This window comes from Hyperolius riggenbachi, chromosome 4, assembly GCF_040937935.1.
Source record: "Hyperolius riggenbachi isolate aHypRig1 chromosome 4, aHypRig1.pri, whole genome shotgun sequence".
Taxonomy (NCBI): domain Eukaryota; kingdom Metazoa; phylum Chordata; class Amphibia; order Anura; family Hyperoliidae; genus Hyperolius; species Hyperolius riggenbachi.
Genome location: NC_090649.1, coordinates 300,339,161 through 300,352,661, shown reverse-complemented (window position 1 = coordinate 300,352,661; position 13,501 = coordinate 300,339,161). Strand labels below are relative to the sequence as shown.

The following is a 13,501-nucleotide window of genomic DNA, read 5'->3' as shown; positions in this document are numbered from 1 at the left end:
TATCTGTACACTGATGATGGATTAAGATTGATTTAAAATAGACTTTTCTACTTCACCCTACCTTCAGACAGAAAATGACTACAGTGTGACCATCACTGATAAGAAATTCCAACTATAAATCACTTTCCTAGCAGAAAATGGCTTCTGAGAGCAGGAAAGCGATAAAAACTGTCAATATTTCATAAATTATAGCTCTGGCATACTTCAATAAATGTGTCATTGGGCAAAACCAATAAAGCAGTTTAAAACTTAAAAAGTACATTTAAACATAAAACGGTGGAATATCTTAGTCATTTTTAGGAGAAGGAAGATGGATACAATCGTGTATTTCATTTGTTTTATTTTTGCCTCGGGTGTCCTTTTAAATTCAGTAGTTGGATTTCATTTGTTCCCTCTCTTAATTCACGTGAAAATTAGACTTTTAAAGGGAACCAGAGAGGAACGTTCATTAAAAATAGAACAAGCTTTCATACATACCAGGGGCTTCTTCCAGCCCCATAAGCCTGGATCACTCCCACACCGCCATCTTCCGCTTCCTCTATCGCCGGTACCGGGTCCCATCACTTCCGGGGGACGAGGCCAATTGTCCGCATCACAGGGGCTCCCTCCATACCTGTACGCATGCGGCTGCGCAGTATGCAGCCTCACGCGTACTTATATGGAGGGAGCCCCCTGTGTTGCGGACAATTGGCCGCATCTGCCGGCCGACTGGCGGTAATGATGGGACCTGGCACCGGCGGATCCAGGCAGCGGAGGACGGCAGCGTGGAGGAAGCCCCAGGTATGTATAAAAGCTTTCCCCCAACGTCTCTGGTTCCCCTTAAGACAGGGCTCACACGTATCAGTGGGGAAGACTGAATAGATTGTCATGTTTCAGAAAAAAAAAAAAAAAGCATGCAAACGCAAAAAAAAGTACCCGATAAGTCAATGAGAATCTGCATGGGATGTGCAAATTTGTTGCAAGATGAATTTTTTTTTTTTTTTTTAGCATGCAAAAACACAGCTGCAATTTTAAGCTTATAAGGATTCCCCATTGATCTATGCAGTGAATATTTTTAAGAAAATTTGCAATCTGCACACACTTTTTTTTAAAGAGGAACTCCAGTGAAAATAATGTAATAAAACAAGTCCTTCATTTTTAGAATAATTATGTATAAATTATTTAGTCAGTGTTTGCCCATTGTAAAATATTTTAAATCCCTGATTTATATTCTGACTTATCACATGGTGACATTTTCCTGCTGGCAAGTGATGTAGCTGCTGCTTGCTGTTTTGGCAGACAGGAAACTGCCAAGAGTACGTACTCAAAATTTCTTTGTGGGAGGGGTTTCACCACAATATCAGCCATACAGCGCCCCCTGATGGTCTGTTTGTGAAAAGGAATAGATTTCTCATGTAAAAGGGGGTATCAGCTACTGATTGGGATAAAGTTCAATTCTTGGTCGGAGTTTCTCTTTAAGTGTGAACCCTGCCCTTATTTTTTTGGGGGGGCCTATTGAGATTCAAAGTGGTAGTCTTAACTAGTGTTAAGACTACCACTTTGAATCTCAATAGGCAAATATTGACTCAACTATTTTTAGCATTTGTGGGTTCAGTGAATTGTGATATGACTAAATTGTGTACACCCACTCAATATTTGGTTGGCCCTTCAGGACTGAGCTTGACCCTACCTGTTACACTGCGGGGAATGAGCTGTACAGATGCATGCCCCTAGTATGCCAGAGTGATGTGTACTGTTGCTATGGGGAGGGAAGAGGTATGACACTGTGGTGCGCAATGGAGCGGCATCCTGTGTGCTGGATTAGGAGGAGCACAATATGCTCAGCCATCTCTTCAAAAGCATGCCGAATGTGTAACTGACCTCAAGGGACACCTGTACTTAGGCTAGGGTTTTTATCTGTTTATCTGTCTGTCTGTCACAAACGGACACCTCTACCAAGTTCTGTCCAACGTTTACATGGCTTAACAGATATATACTTAAACTGAGGCATTTTCTGCACTGTTTTGAAAACATTGCATTGAAAAGTTACAGAAATAATTTGTTGGGAAAAGTTTACAATAGTATGTTACAGGAACTGAAATTCCGTGAGGTTGGATTACTCTTTGCTGGACTCTCTCCCATTGCAGATCAGCTAATTAGCATGATATAGCTTAGCTAGCTGAACCTGAAATCCCGTGTGCAGTGACAAACATTCACAGTATTTAGACAAAGGCCCTAATGGAGAGGGCAAAGAAAACCAACATTTTGACAGTTTTTTGTTTTGTTTTTTGTTGTTGTTTATATGGCATGAGAGATATGGTGCACATTTAAGCATGGTTCACACCTGGGTACGTTTCTGTGTTTTGTACTGTATTTGGTAGGCCCCTTCACGCGGCTGTGTTCCATTTAGTTTTTTTAAAAGGCTTGTGATTTTTTTCCAACCGCAAGTACAGTAAAGTTACAGTTGGAATCGTTGTAATGTTTTCATACTGAATGCATTTACAATTTTCTAAAAAGGCAACCATAGTTCTGCTGCATTTTTCATTTGTTTCGATTGAGCCCAACATAGTAAATCACAAAACATGTTTGCAATTGCGATAGCGTTTCAAGATTTTTGGTGTTAGTGTGCTGTATTTTTTGGATGTGCGCATACTTCCTATATCTTTATATCTTCATTTAGCTCCTGTAGACAGTCACATGTTTTACATAATGAAACAGTGAAAACCGTGTCTGAAAATACGTGCTCGATTTCATCGCACTGTATTGCAAAACTTACCCTAAAGGTGTGCGTTGGCAAAATCATTTTTGCAGGTCTTGCAATTACCAAAGAAAATCCGTATAAATGGATTATCAAGGTGTTTATTTTTTCTCTCCCAAGAATGGCACACACTGGAACTGTGAGACGAAAAAGGAATTGATTATGATTTACATTTACATCTTTACATTGGATTACTAACAACTGATGTTAACTAGATTGTGAGCCCCTCTGAGGGACAGTTAGTAACAAGACAATATATACTCTGTACAGCGCTGCATAGTATGTTGGCGCTATATAAATACTTAAATAAAAAAATGTGTTATTGTTTTTGTCCCTAAAGCAGAGCACCTTCTTTCTTTCCCATCCTCCTCCCCCCCCCCCCCCCCCCCCATGAACTTAATCTGAACCAGAAAATATGCATTGGTGCAGCAGGAAGAGCTAAAGGCAAAGCATACAGTCATGTTGCATACAGGCTTAGGAATAAGTCTTGGGTTAAAACAAGGAGGCCACATAATGGGCTCTATTCACAAAACTTCTCATAAATGACTTATCACCTAACTGATAAAAATTAAAAATTAAACTTTCAGCACATTTACAAGCAAAATAATCACACAAAATAAATGTGTTCCTGATTAACTTCATTTCAGTGTTACTTTTCTTACCTTAATTATCGTATATTTTTACTCTTTGGAAGCTTAAAGGTATATAGATAAGGGGAAAAAGCTTAGTGAATTGTGCCCAATGTATCTGCGTGACGAGGGAAGTCATAAAGATATTGACGTAAGCACCCTTGCTAAGCCAATGTAAATCTTTTTCATGTTTAGTACTCAACATGTCTCAAGATGCTTGCATATATGGACCTTCCTAAAAATGCACCAATAATAAATGAGCCTCCATGGTTGGTTGTGGAGTCATTGTAGCTTAGTATAGGTTGTGGGATCAGTGTAGTTCAGTGTACATTGTCTAGATAGTGGGGGCAGCAGAGGTTAGTGTAGCTGCGCAATGTAGTTTAGATAGACAGCTTGGGGTGGGGGTGGGGTGGGGGGGGGGGGGGGGGAAGAACCATAAGAAGCTCCTGCACTAAATATGCACCATTTCTTCTATTTCCCAGATTTTTTTTTTCTGTCCTCTGAAACTAGGTGCATCTTATAGTCCAGAGCGTCTTATAGTCTGAAAAATACGGTACTTACTGAAATTCTTCCTTTGGGAGTATAATCACACTTCAAACCATGTGGAATTATGTTGAATGAGTTTCCCTATGGCACTGTAGCTGATCTTTGACATCTTTTGGTCTCAAAGGGTGTTATCCTCACGTGTGTTCAGTTTTTGCAACATATTTTGGCTTTGGTTGTTTTTTTTTTTTTTTTTTTTTTTTTTTTTTTTTTTCCCCCAAGCGATCTGTTGTTAAAGTACAGTACAACACGAAAAGATTTCCATACCTCAGGTCTTGTGAGCTTTAATCATCCTTAACCACCTGAGCGTTCTGGACGAGCTGAGCTCGTCCAGAGACGCCGGAGGGTGCCGCTCAGGCCCTGCTGGGCCGATTTCAATGAAATAAAAAGGAGCGCACGCAGCCGGCACTTTGCCAGCCACGTGTGCTACCTGATCGCCGCTGCAGCGCAGCGATCCACCGCGTGCAGCGGCGAAAGAGGGTCCCCCCAGCCGCCCGAGCCCAGCGCAGCCAGATCAAACAGTTCCGGCCAGCGCTAAGGGCTGGATCGGAGGCGGCTGATGTCAGGACGCCGGCTGACGTCCATGACGTCACTCCGCTCGTTGCCATGGCGACGAGAAAAGCAAAACAAGAAGGGCCGCTCATCGCGGCCCTTCTTGTTAGTTCTGATCGCCGGAGGCGATCATAAGTGCGGATTAGGAGCGTCCTCTAGTGGGCTTTCATGCAGCCAACTTTCAGTTGGCTGCATGAAATAGTTTTTTTTTTGTATTAAAAAAACCCGGCCGGTTGCCAGCCTGGCAATCCTTAATAGAACGCCAGGCAGGTTAAAGGGAATGTCAACGCAAAATAAAAAAATGAGTTTCACTTACCTGGGGCTTCTACCAGCCCCATGCAGCCATCCTGTGCCCTCGTAGTCACTCACTGCTTCTCCAGTCCCCCGCTGGCAGCTTGCCGACCTCGGAGGTCGGCGGGACGCATTGCGTACATTTTTACGCATTCCCGCTAGTGCAGGAACATTAACGCATACATTTTCACGCGTTAATGGTTCAATGCGGGGGACTGGAGAAGCGGTGAGAGACTACGAGGGCACAGGATGGTTGCATGGGGCTGGTAGAAGCCCCAGGTAAGTGAAACTCTTTTTTCCCAGAACGTCATTTCGGACAGCACCCCTGGATGAGACTTGTCTCCCTCCAGGGGTGCTGTCCTCATGACTACTGGAAAAGACTTTACCGTAAGTAAAGTGGTCTTTTTATTTTGCTTGGACATTCCCTTTAAGGTGGCCACACACGATACAATAAAATGATCCGATTTTACAGTAATTCGATAAAAACTATATCGTATCTCTAAAAAAGTTTTTTTTTTTTTTTCATTCGACTGAAAAATCTGATCGTATTTCTCGTTTTTTTCGATTTAAATCGATATGGAATGCCAGATATTTCTCTTCAATTTCTACTAAAGATTGCATGGTGTGTGTTGGATTGTTAATTTATTAATATACGCACCCTAGCAATTTTCTGAGTTTTCAATCGTTTTTATCATAATTGAGGAAAAAATTGAGCATAGGTGTGTGTGGTACATTGGTCATATTTTTGAAATGTTACAATCAGTCAGAAAAATGTATTGCAATTCTTAAATTAAACAGATATTTAAAAAAATTATATGGTATGTGTGTCCACCTTTACAAGGAACGTCCCCATCTGTTTATCTTGCTGCTTAAAACTACTCTGTAATCCGATACTATGTACCTAATTTGCCTATTTTGTAATAAGGTTGCACATTAGGCAGTGTTACTACCTTAGCAGCTCTTTACTAATATGAATCCTAGGATGGGGCTCCTTACTTATTTAATTACAATGCTCTTTTGTGCATCTTTATTTTGAAACTTTATTCTAATAAATGCATATACAAACCTGGTGTTGCAGAAGGGATGGGTAAGGAGAACAATGTGCTCACCTGGATCTGGTACTCAAGATGTCTCGGTAAACCATTGGGGATGCTCGACATGGCCCCTGCTGGCTGCCTTGCCCTAGAAGAAGAAATGAAAGAGTATTCTGTCTACAATACATTTTACCAGTTTCTATATATCTATATCTATCTCAAGGGAGTGGGACATTATCTAGTCCATGCTCAGATTATGTCTTCACTCACTTTGCTGTACAGACACAATACTAGGCAACAGCTAAGCTACAGACACTGTTTATGAAGTTCAGAGGAAAGATGACTGTGCCAGGAACGATAGAGATTCTCCTGTAGGACAGGGTAAGGAGGAGAACAATGGAGTCAGTTGCCGATTGTAGTTTTTTTTTTTTTTTTTTTTTTTTTTTTAAATCGTGTAGCTAGCCTAGCCCTGTGCAGCGGCATCCCCACCCCACCCCTTCCGGCGATCAGAGCAAACAGGAAATCCCGTTCAGAACGGGATTTCCTGTTTGGCTTCCCCCGTTGCAATGGCGACGATCGGGATGACGTCATGGCGTCGGAGGGAGTCCCGATCCACCCCTTAGCGCTGCCTGGCGCTGATAGGCCAGGCTGCGCACGTGGTCTCGGGGGGGGGGGGGGGGGCGGGATTAGTCCACCCTGTTACGCGGCGGGTAGCGGCGCATCGGCGGCGAGCGGTATAAACACTCAGCAAAGTGCTAGCTGCGTGTTATGAAAATCGGCCCACCAGGGCCAGAGCAATCCAGCGTGGACCATAAACCACGGAACACGTGTTAACTTCAATGCCAAGTTTGTCGCTAGCTGCCTGCATGCCTAAAACTATACTGCTATGAGTTATGTCTAGTATGCAGGATGTGATTGTTCCTAGTGCTTTTTTAAATCCCTAGATCATTTTGCAGAAAGTTACTTTTTGGTAAAAAAAAAAAAAATAGCTTATTGGAAGACTGTATTGGAAATCATAGCAAGTTTTTAGGGCACAATGTTGCTTTTGTTAGTTATTGGCACTCTTCAGCTTTATTCTTTAGAAACCCAGTTTTTTCTACAGGCAATGGAATTCTAACCTCCTCATTGGCAGTTTGAGCTCATTAATGAGGAACAAACTATTGTTTTGCGCATGTTGCCAGTTGGATGCTTGATCACACTGGCACTGATGAAAAAAGACCTCTACAACTTAGTGTCCTTGTACTGTTTATGCACGGAAATTTTGATATTTTAGCATGCAGGTGTTCCATTCAAGAGCATCCAAATCCCTTAACGCGTAAAAAATGTTGGATAGTCCCTAAAACCTTAAATATCTAAAATGTAAAAGAAAAAAAATCTGCAAGTGTTCTAAATCGTAATCAGTTTGTATTCTTTTTCCATAATCGACAGGGTTGGGGTGTATTTATTTATTTTTGATTGTCTTGTCCAAAACATGTGGTTTTTGAACGTTAACATTTCTAATTTCTATACGCTATTACTTTATAAACTTAATAATAAACAGTAAAAATAGCTTTATTTGTGGGTTTTTTTTGTTTGTTTTGTTTAAATTTTTCAAGGTTAATGAATGTTGCAGGGCTGTGGAGTCGGTCCAAAAATCCACCGACTCAGACTCCGACTCCTCAGTTTAGGATTCCACCGACTCCGACTCCACGACTCCGACTCCTCTAATTTGCATATTACAATTTTGTTGATTAAAAGTATGTAACATGAAATTCGTCTCTTAACTGCCAACGCTTAGGAATTTTACAAGACAACTGAAGTGAGAAGGATATGTAGACTACTATATTTATTCCCTTTAGACTAAAACTAGTCCTTGGTAAGAGTACTTGTAAAAGGTACAAACCGGAACAAAGAACATCTATCAGGCCCTAGGCAATGTAAGTGTGGGTACATGTAAGAATGATGTTCAGGTACTCTGCAGGGGAATGAGGAGATTGTAAACAGACAACACCTCTGTGTTCAATGTGCACAGCATTCTCAGTGGATTCCCTGCAGCTCTGTGGGGAGTGCATATGTAGAGTATAGTACTACTGTGTAACAAAGTAAACCTGAGACAGATGAAATTAAAGTTTAATACATACCTGGGGCTTCCTCCAGCCGCCTTCAGGATAATCAGTCCCTCGTTGTACTCCTCCACCACCTGGATCTTCTGCTATGAGTCCAGGTACTTGAGCCAGTCAGGCGTAGTGCGCATGCACACACTCCGCCGCCAGGAGCATACTACACCTGTGCAGCACTATTGCGCAGGTGCAGAATGTTCCTGGCTGTGGGAGCGGCATGCGGCCGGACTGCGCTGACTGGCTGAATTACCAGGACTCATAGCAGAAGATTCGGGTGGTGGAGGACAGCGAGGGACTGATTAGCCTGAAGGGGGCTGGAGGAAGCCCCAGGTATGTATAAAACTTTACTTTTCATCCGTCTCAGTTACCCTTTAATTTGTAGTCACCAAACCAAATTTTAATAACATATCAAATTATTTGATTTCATCAGCAAAGGGAGTGCGTACATTTGCATAAATCAGCATCAATGCGGAATTATTTCCATCCCGTTGACCATCTCTATTAGTGACATGGCTACACATCAGGCTTTATTCTTACAGCATAGATGTTATTTAGTATATATAAGAGATTCCTGTGTACACATCATATATACAGTCACAATCAGATATGTATATCTGACCTTAAAAATACGGGGACTGCTTTATTGAAGCAGCACAAGTAACTAATTTTGGTATCAATATTTTTATTTGATTTTATAATAGTAATACAACATAAAAGAACAATGTCGAACAGTTGTACACCAGCTATACATAGAAAAAGCGAGACTTGGTTTGAAACAGACTGGCAGCCTCTGGCATCATGTACCAGAAAGAACAAACCTGAGCATGTGACATGTACAACATTAACTCTGAACAGTAAACAGGAACATAGAACTCGATCCTGAGAGGTTCCCCAGCAATCAGTACTGGGGGCCTATTTTCGCGGGCAGGGTTAGAAGGGGGGGAGAAGGGCTAAACACCCGCTCACCCTCCCTATTCCGTGTCCCCTGACCAAGAGCCACGGCAGGAGAGAAGGAGTGGAAGAGGCTAAGGAAAAGAAGAGAAGAAGGAGAGAGAAGAGGGGAAAAAGAAGAGTAGAGTCCGAAGGAGTCCAGGGGAGGTCAGTATGTTGTGAGTAGATTAGCGTCTATACCTGGGTATTCAAGATCAATCCAGGGTTGCCATATGCGGAGGAATTTATTATGGGTATTACGTAGGATGCTTGTTAATTTTTCGTTAACCATAAATTCTGACATACGTGCTTTGACCTCTGAAAAATTCGAGGGCGTCTTCTTCCAATTCTTTGCTATGGCCATTTTAGCTGATAAGAAAAGGAAGGTAGCAAGCTTGTTTTGATTAGTTGTGAGGCCAGAAATTTTACCGTGGAAGAGGGCCAGCCACGGGTCTTTTCTTATGGTAATGTGGAAAAGAGATTGTAAGAGGCCAAAGACCCTGCTCCAAAAACGGGTGAGGCGTGGACATTTCCACCAGATATGGTACATTGTGCCCTCCCTTTCACAGCCTCTGAAGCATGTGGAGTCAATGGCTGAGGAGAGTTTATGAAGTCTAGATGGGACTAGGTACCACCTTGTTAGTACTTTAAATGCAGATTCCATAGCGTACACGTTTGTAGAGCAGCTAGCTATGCGAGACCAGCAATCTGACCAGTCCTCTCTGTCTCTTTGATGGCCTAGTTCTTTTTCCCAACCTGAAATGTAGGAGTGCAGCCTAGCAGATTTCGGGCGGGAGAGCCTGGAGTAAATTAGTGAGATTGAACCGGGGCCAGATGGATTTCCAAGGCACATGTTCTCAAAGAAGGAGGTCAAGAGTGGAAATTCTCTGTCCCGTATGAGAGTAGAGATCCAGTGCTTGATCTGTAGAAATCTAAAGTATTCACATGGAGGGGGGTTATATTTATCTTTGATGTCCGTCCAGGAGAGGAGACCTCTGCCAGTCAGAAAATTTTTAACTAAAAGGAGTTGATGATCTGCCCACCATTTAAAGGAGTCAGGGTTATCATGCCCTGGCGGGAAAAGAGGGTTATGTAAAATTGGGCATAAGGGTAAGTGTGAAGATTGTAGACCCCCTGAGTACCTGAACGTGTCCCAAATACCGATACAAGTAACTAATTTTGATTGGTTTATTTCATTTTTGTGGACAAAGCACAGCTTTTACTGTATATATACTGTATATATACATTATTTTTAATGACTATTATCTGAGAAATAGAACATTTTATCATATTTTCTATTTTAATTACAGTTACAAATTCATTAGGAGTCGGAGTCGGTGCATTTTTTCCCGACTCCGACTCCAGGCACCCAAAATTGCCCGACTCCACGACTCCGACTCCGACTCCACAGCCCTGGAATGTTGGCAGTTTCTTTAATAAAACTGCTGCAATGACAGGCTTGGCTATAAATGCAAGGCCCAAATGTTACCAGTCTAATTCACGATGGCAATGACGGGCCATGATGGCAAATGGGATAGTGTCAACTTCCTGGCCAGGAGCTTTATTTTGTTCCCATAAGCAGATACCATCTTAATATAGCTTTCGAATTGTTAAGCTTTAGCAGTAATGAAATGTCTTTTCTTACATTCTTTCAATCGGCATGGGAAATGCCTTCTTGTGTTGAAAATGGAAACGTTTAAGTTGGAGGTACCAACTGAGGAGCTGGATGATTTTTGTACTGATTCCACAGCCCTGCTGAAGTGAGAAGAGTATGAAGTAGGCCTGAACGATTTTAGAAAAAGATTGATTTGCACAATTTCTGCCGCAAATTGTGATTTCTGTTCACGACTTTCACTACACAATGGATCAGCACACCGGTGGGGTGAATGAGTGAGCCCAGTATAGGTAGCAAAGTACAGGTACCCTCAGTATAGTTTAGCCAGCTTTAGGTGCCCCAGTAAAGGTTAGGTACCTTTAGGTGCCCTAGTACAGGTTAGCTAGTATAGGTGTTGCAGTATAGGTTAGCTATGCAGATCCCCTTTAGTGTGTATATAGGAATGCCCCGCCCTCCTCTTTAGTAAGTTCAGTTAGATCCCCCCTTTAGTGTATGGTTTCCCCTTTGCCACCACTGGTACCTGCTCTGCTCTCTCCTGGCTTTTCTTCCGATCCTTCTTGCTGCATCTACGAAGAGGCAACAAGCGTTCGCTTAGTAATGGTGGGCCCTGTAACAGGAAATTACATCACGTCGCTTCCTGGCCGCCGTTGTTACTGGGCAATGCTCGCCACAATTTGGTACCTAATAGAGGAAGGGCCAGGAGAGAGCAGAGCAGGTAGCAGCAGCGGTGCGGGATAACTGCTGCAAAACCACAGCTTTGACGATCTCAAGATAAGCTAAAAAATGATCAGCCCTATTATGGAGGCTACCCTCTTCATTCTCTAATAAACAAAGCTAGTTGTCTGAGGTTGTTGTGCTGATGTTCTGCCTCTAATAATGTCTGACTCCACTGACTGCATGTTTGTTGCAGGGTTGTGAGTAACTAAACAAATAAGCCAAAAGTTCATCATAACAGCCAGGCAACTGGCATGGTTTACAATGAATAAAGATGACAGCCTTTTGTATTCCTCCTAGTTCAAGTTCTCTTTAAAGGGAATGTCTGAGGGGGAAAAAAAAGTTCTTACCCGGGGCTTCCTACTTCCTTGCAGTCAATATGTCCCTCACCGCAGCTTTGGCATCCCGGGGTCCTCTATGTTGTAGATGTCGTCTTCGCCAGGTCAACATCTTCTGTGACTGCGTGAGCGTGTGGCCATGCTGATTGCACTCACGTGGCCTGGAGCCGCAGGTGCAGAAGATGCCGACCTGGCGAGGTCGGCATCTGCTATGGTAGGGGCCCTGGGACACCGGAGCTGCGGTGAGGCACATATTGGCTGCCAGGGGCTGGAGGAAGCCCTGGGTAAGTAGAATTTTTTTTTTTTTCATTTTACTTGCATGTGTCCTTTAAGATGTTGTCCACATCCCTAAATCCTTGGGGCTTCTTTGTGCTACTTAACTTTTGCAGGCATGCTGAACCACCTCATGATGTATATGGCTATGGGACCTACTATAATCCCATCAATCTTCAAGTACTTTCATGCTGCAAAGGATAAACATTACAGCAGACCATATAAAGGCTTTCTCATACTTCTAGCCTTACAGTGGATGGCAGGACCCTGGCTCTGCTAACCTTAGAATACAAACCAAAGACAAGAGCAGGATTTTCAATGTTCTTTTAAACCCATCTAAGCTAAGGTATCTTTGTACAAAAAAAAAAGAAATATATAGGAGCTTCAAGGCTGCCTACATCCGGTTCAAGCAAAAATCTGTGTCAAATTTTCATTAAAAACACATGTAGGGGTACATATCAGCAGACATGCTGTAAAATGATATAAGGTTACTGTATGTCCATGGGCCTACTCTACACTAGACTTCAAACAAGTAACATGCTGCAAGGCATAAGCAAGACTGCATTTTTCAAAGCAAATACATTTTTAAGCCAGATATGGGACAGTTATAAAACCACAACATTGTGCAGTGTTTCCATGGGTTTGCTTTATTTATTTATATTTTTTTTAATTATCCATAGCAAAACGTTGGTTTACATTAGTTATTTATGAAAGTCTTCCAACAATCCAACAATATATTTTGAATTTTTTTTACGATAATCCAGTTAGGGTAATTTTTTTTTTTTTTTTTCCTGCAGTTTCTTCAGCACACCTCCACCCCCCCCTCCTTGAACACCATAACATTGGTAAACTAATGGTTTCCAGTATTTCTCTTATTAATGTGGGAAATTTTATTCTGCTGAAGAAAAAAAAATGGATAGTTAACATTAATCTTTCCTGGTTTCCTTTTTGTTAAAGTTCATTCATCTGTGGGCATTTTAATTGCAGTGTTTGAGACTTTATTGCCACGGCCCCCTGTCCTCACATGTACTGTACAATAAAGGCTTCAAATTGCTGGTTTGTGTTTCATGAGCGGATCGTGACCGGTGTTTATATGAACTGTAGACCAAGTACACGTTTGCAAAGAAACCTATACTTTTTTCAGATTGACCTACGTAATAGAGCAAATCCTTTTTTATTTCCTCTTCTTTCATTTGGTTTACTTTATTTTATTCTGTATATATGTTAGTGTACACCTGTTTACATATGTACTTTGTCAGTGACATTATGTGGTCAGGCACCCTTTAGTGCAGCAAGGGAAATGGAGCATTCTTGGGGTGCGTGTTAAGTCCATATAAAAATAGGAAATAAAGAGATGCAGAATGCACCCCTTTCTTCCATCATTTGTTTTGTGTGGATTTGTATTACTCTATACTATGCAGTCTCAGTTCACCCTCGTGAGCATGGCTGAACTTATCAAAGTAGGCTCTAGATAATTTATAGATCTGTATACCTCTGTACACGCAATCTATATAATCTGTATCTACAAAAAATAAATAAAACCCATGGAAATCAGGAGCCCCATATAGTGTAGTATAGACAATTCAAGGATTGGGTGCCAATAATATCAGTAGTTCTGCGCCTGCGCAGTAGAGCCCGGCGGACGTCCGATGACGTCAGCGCGCCCGCGTGGGACGCAGAAGTGCCAGGCCTTGGAGCGCAGAAGATCCCGACCTGGCAGCCAGCCTGGCCAGGTCGGGTCGGTCA

At 42.2% G+C, this 13,501-nt stretch overlaps 1 protein-coding gene and 1 long non-coding RNA gene across 17 annotated transcripts in view; one reads left to right on the top strand and one right to left on the bottom strand.

Annotated features, from left to right (window-relative positions):
• Positions 1-13,501, top strand: part of EPB41L2 (erythrocyte membrane protein band 4.1 like 2) — a 278,051-nt gene that overhangs the window by 42,342 nt on the left and 222,208 nt on the right. The gene's annotated exons all lie outside the window — the stretch shown is intronic.
• LOC137503891 (uncharacterized) overlaps positions 1-13,501 on the bottom strand; it is a 65,127-nt gene that overhangs the window by 31,408 nt on the left and 20,218 nt on the right. For both annotated transcript variants that reach the window (XR_011019368.1, XR_011019367.1), the window contains exons 3-4: positions 5,862-5,934; positions 2,756-2,874 (exon numbers count right to left, since the gene is read on the bottom strand). This is a non-coding gene — a long non-coding RNA (uncharacterized lncRNA). The remainder of the gene's footprint in view (positions 1-2,755; positions 2,875-5,861; positions 5,935-13,501) is intronic.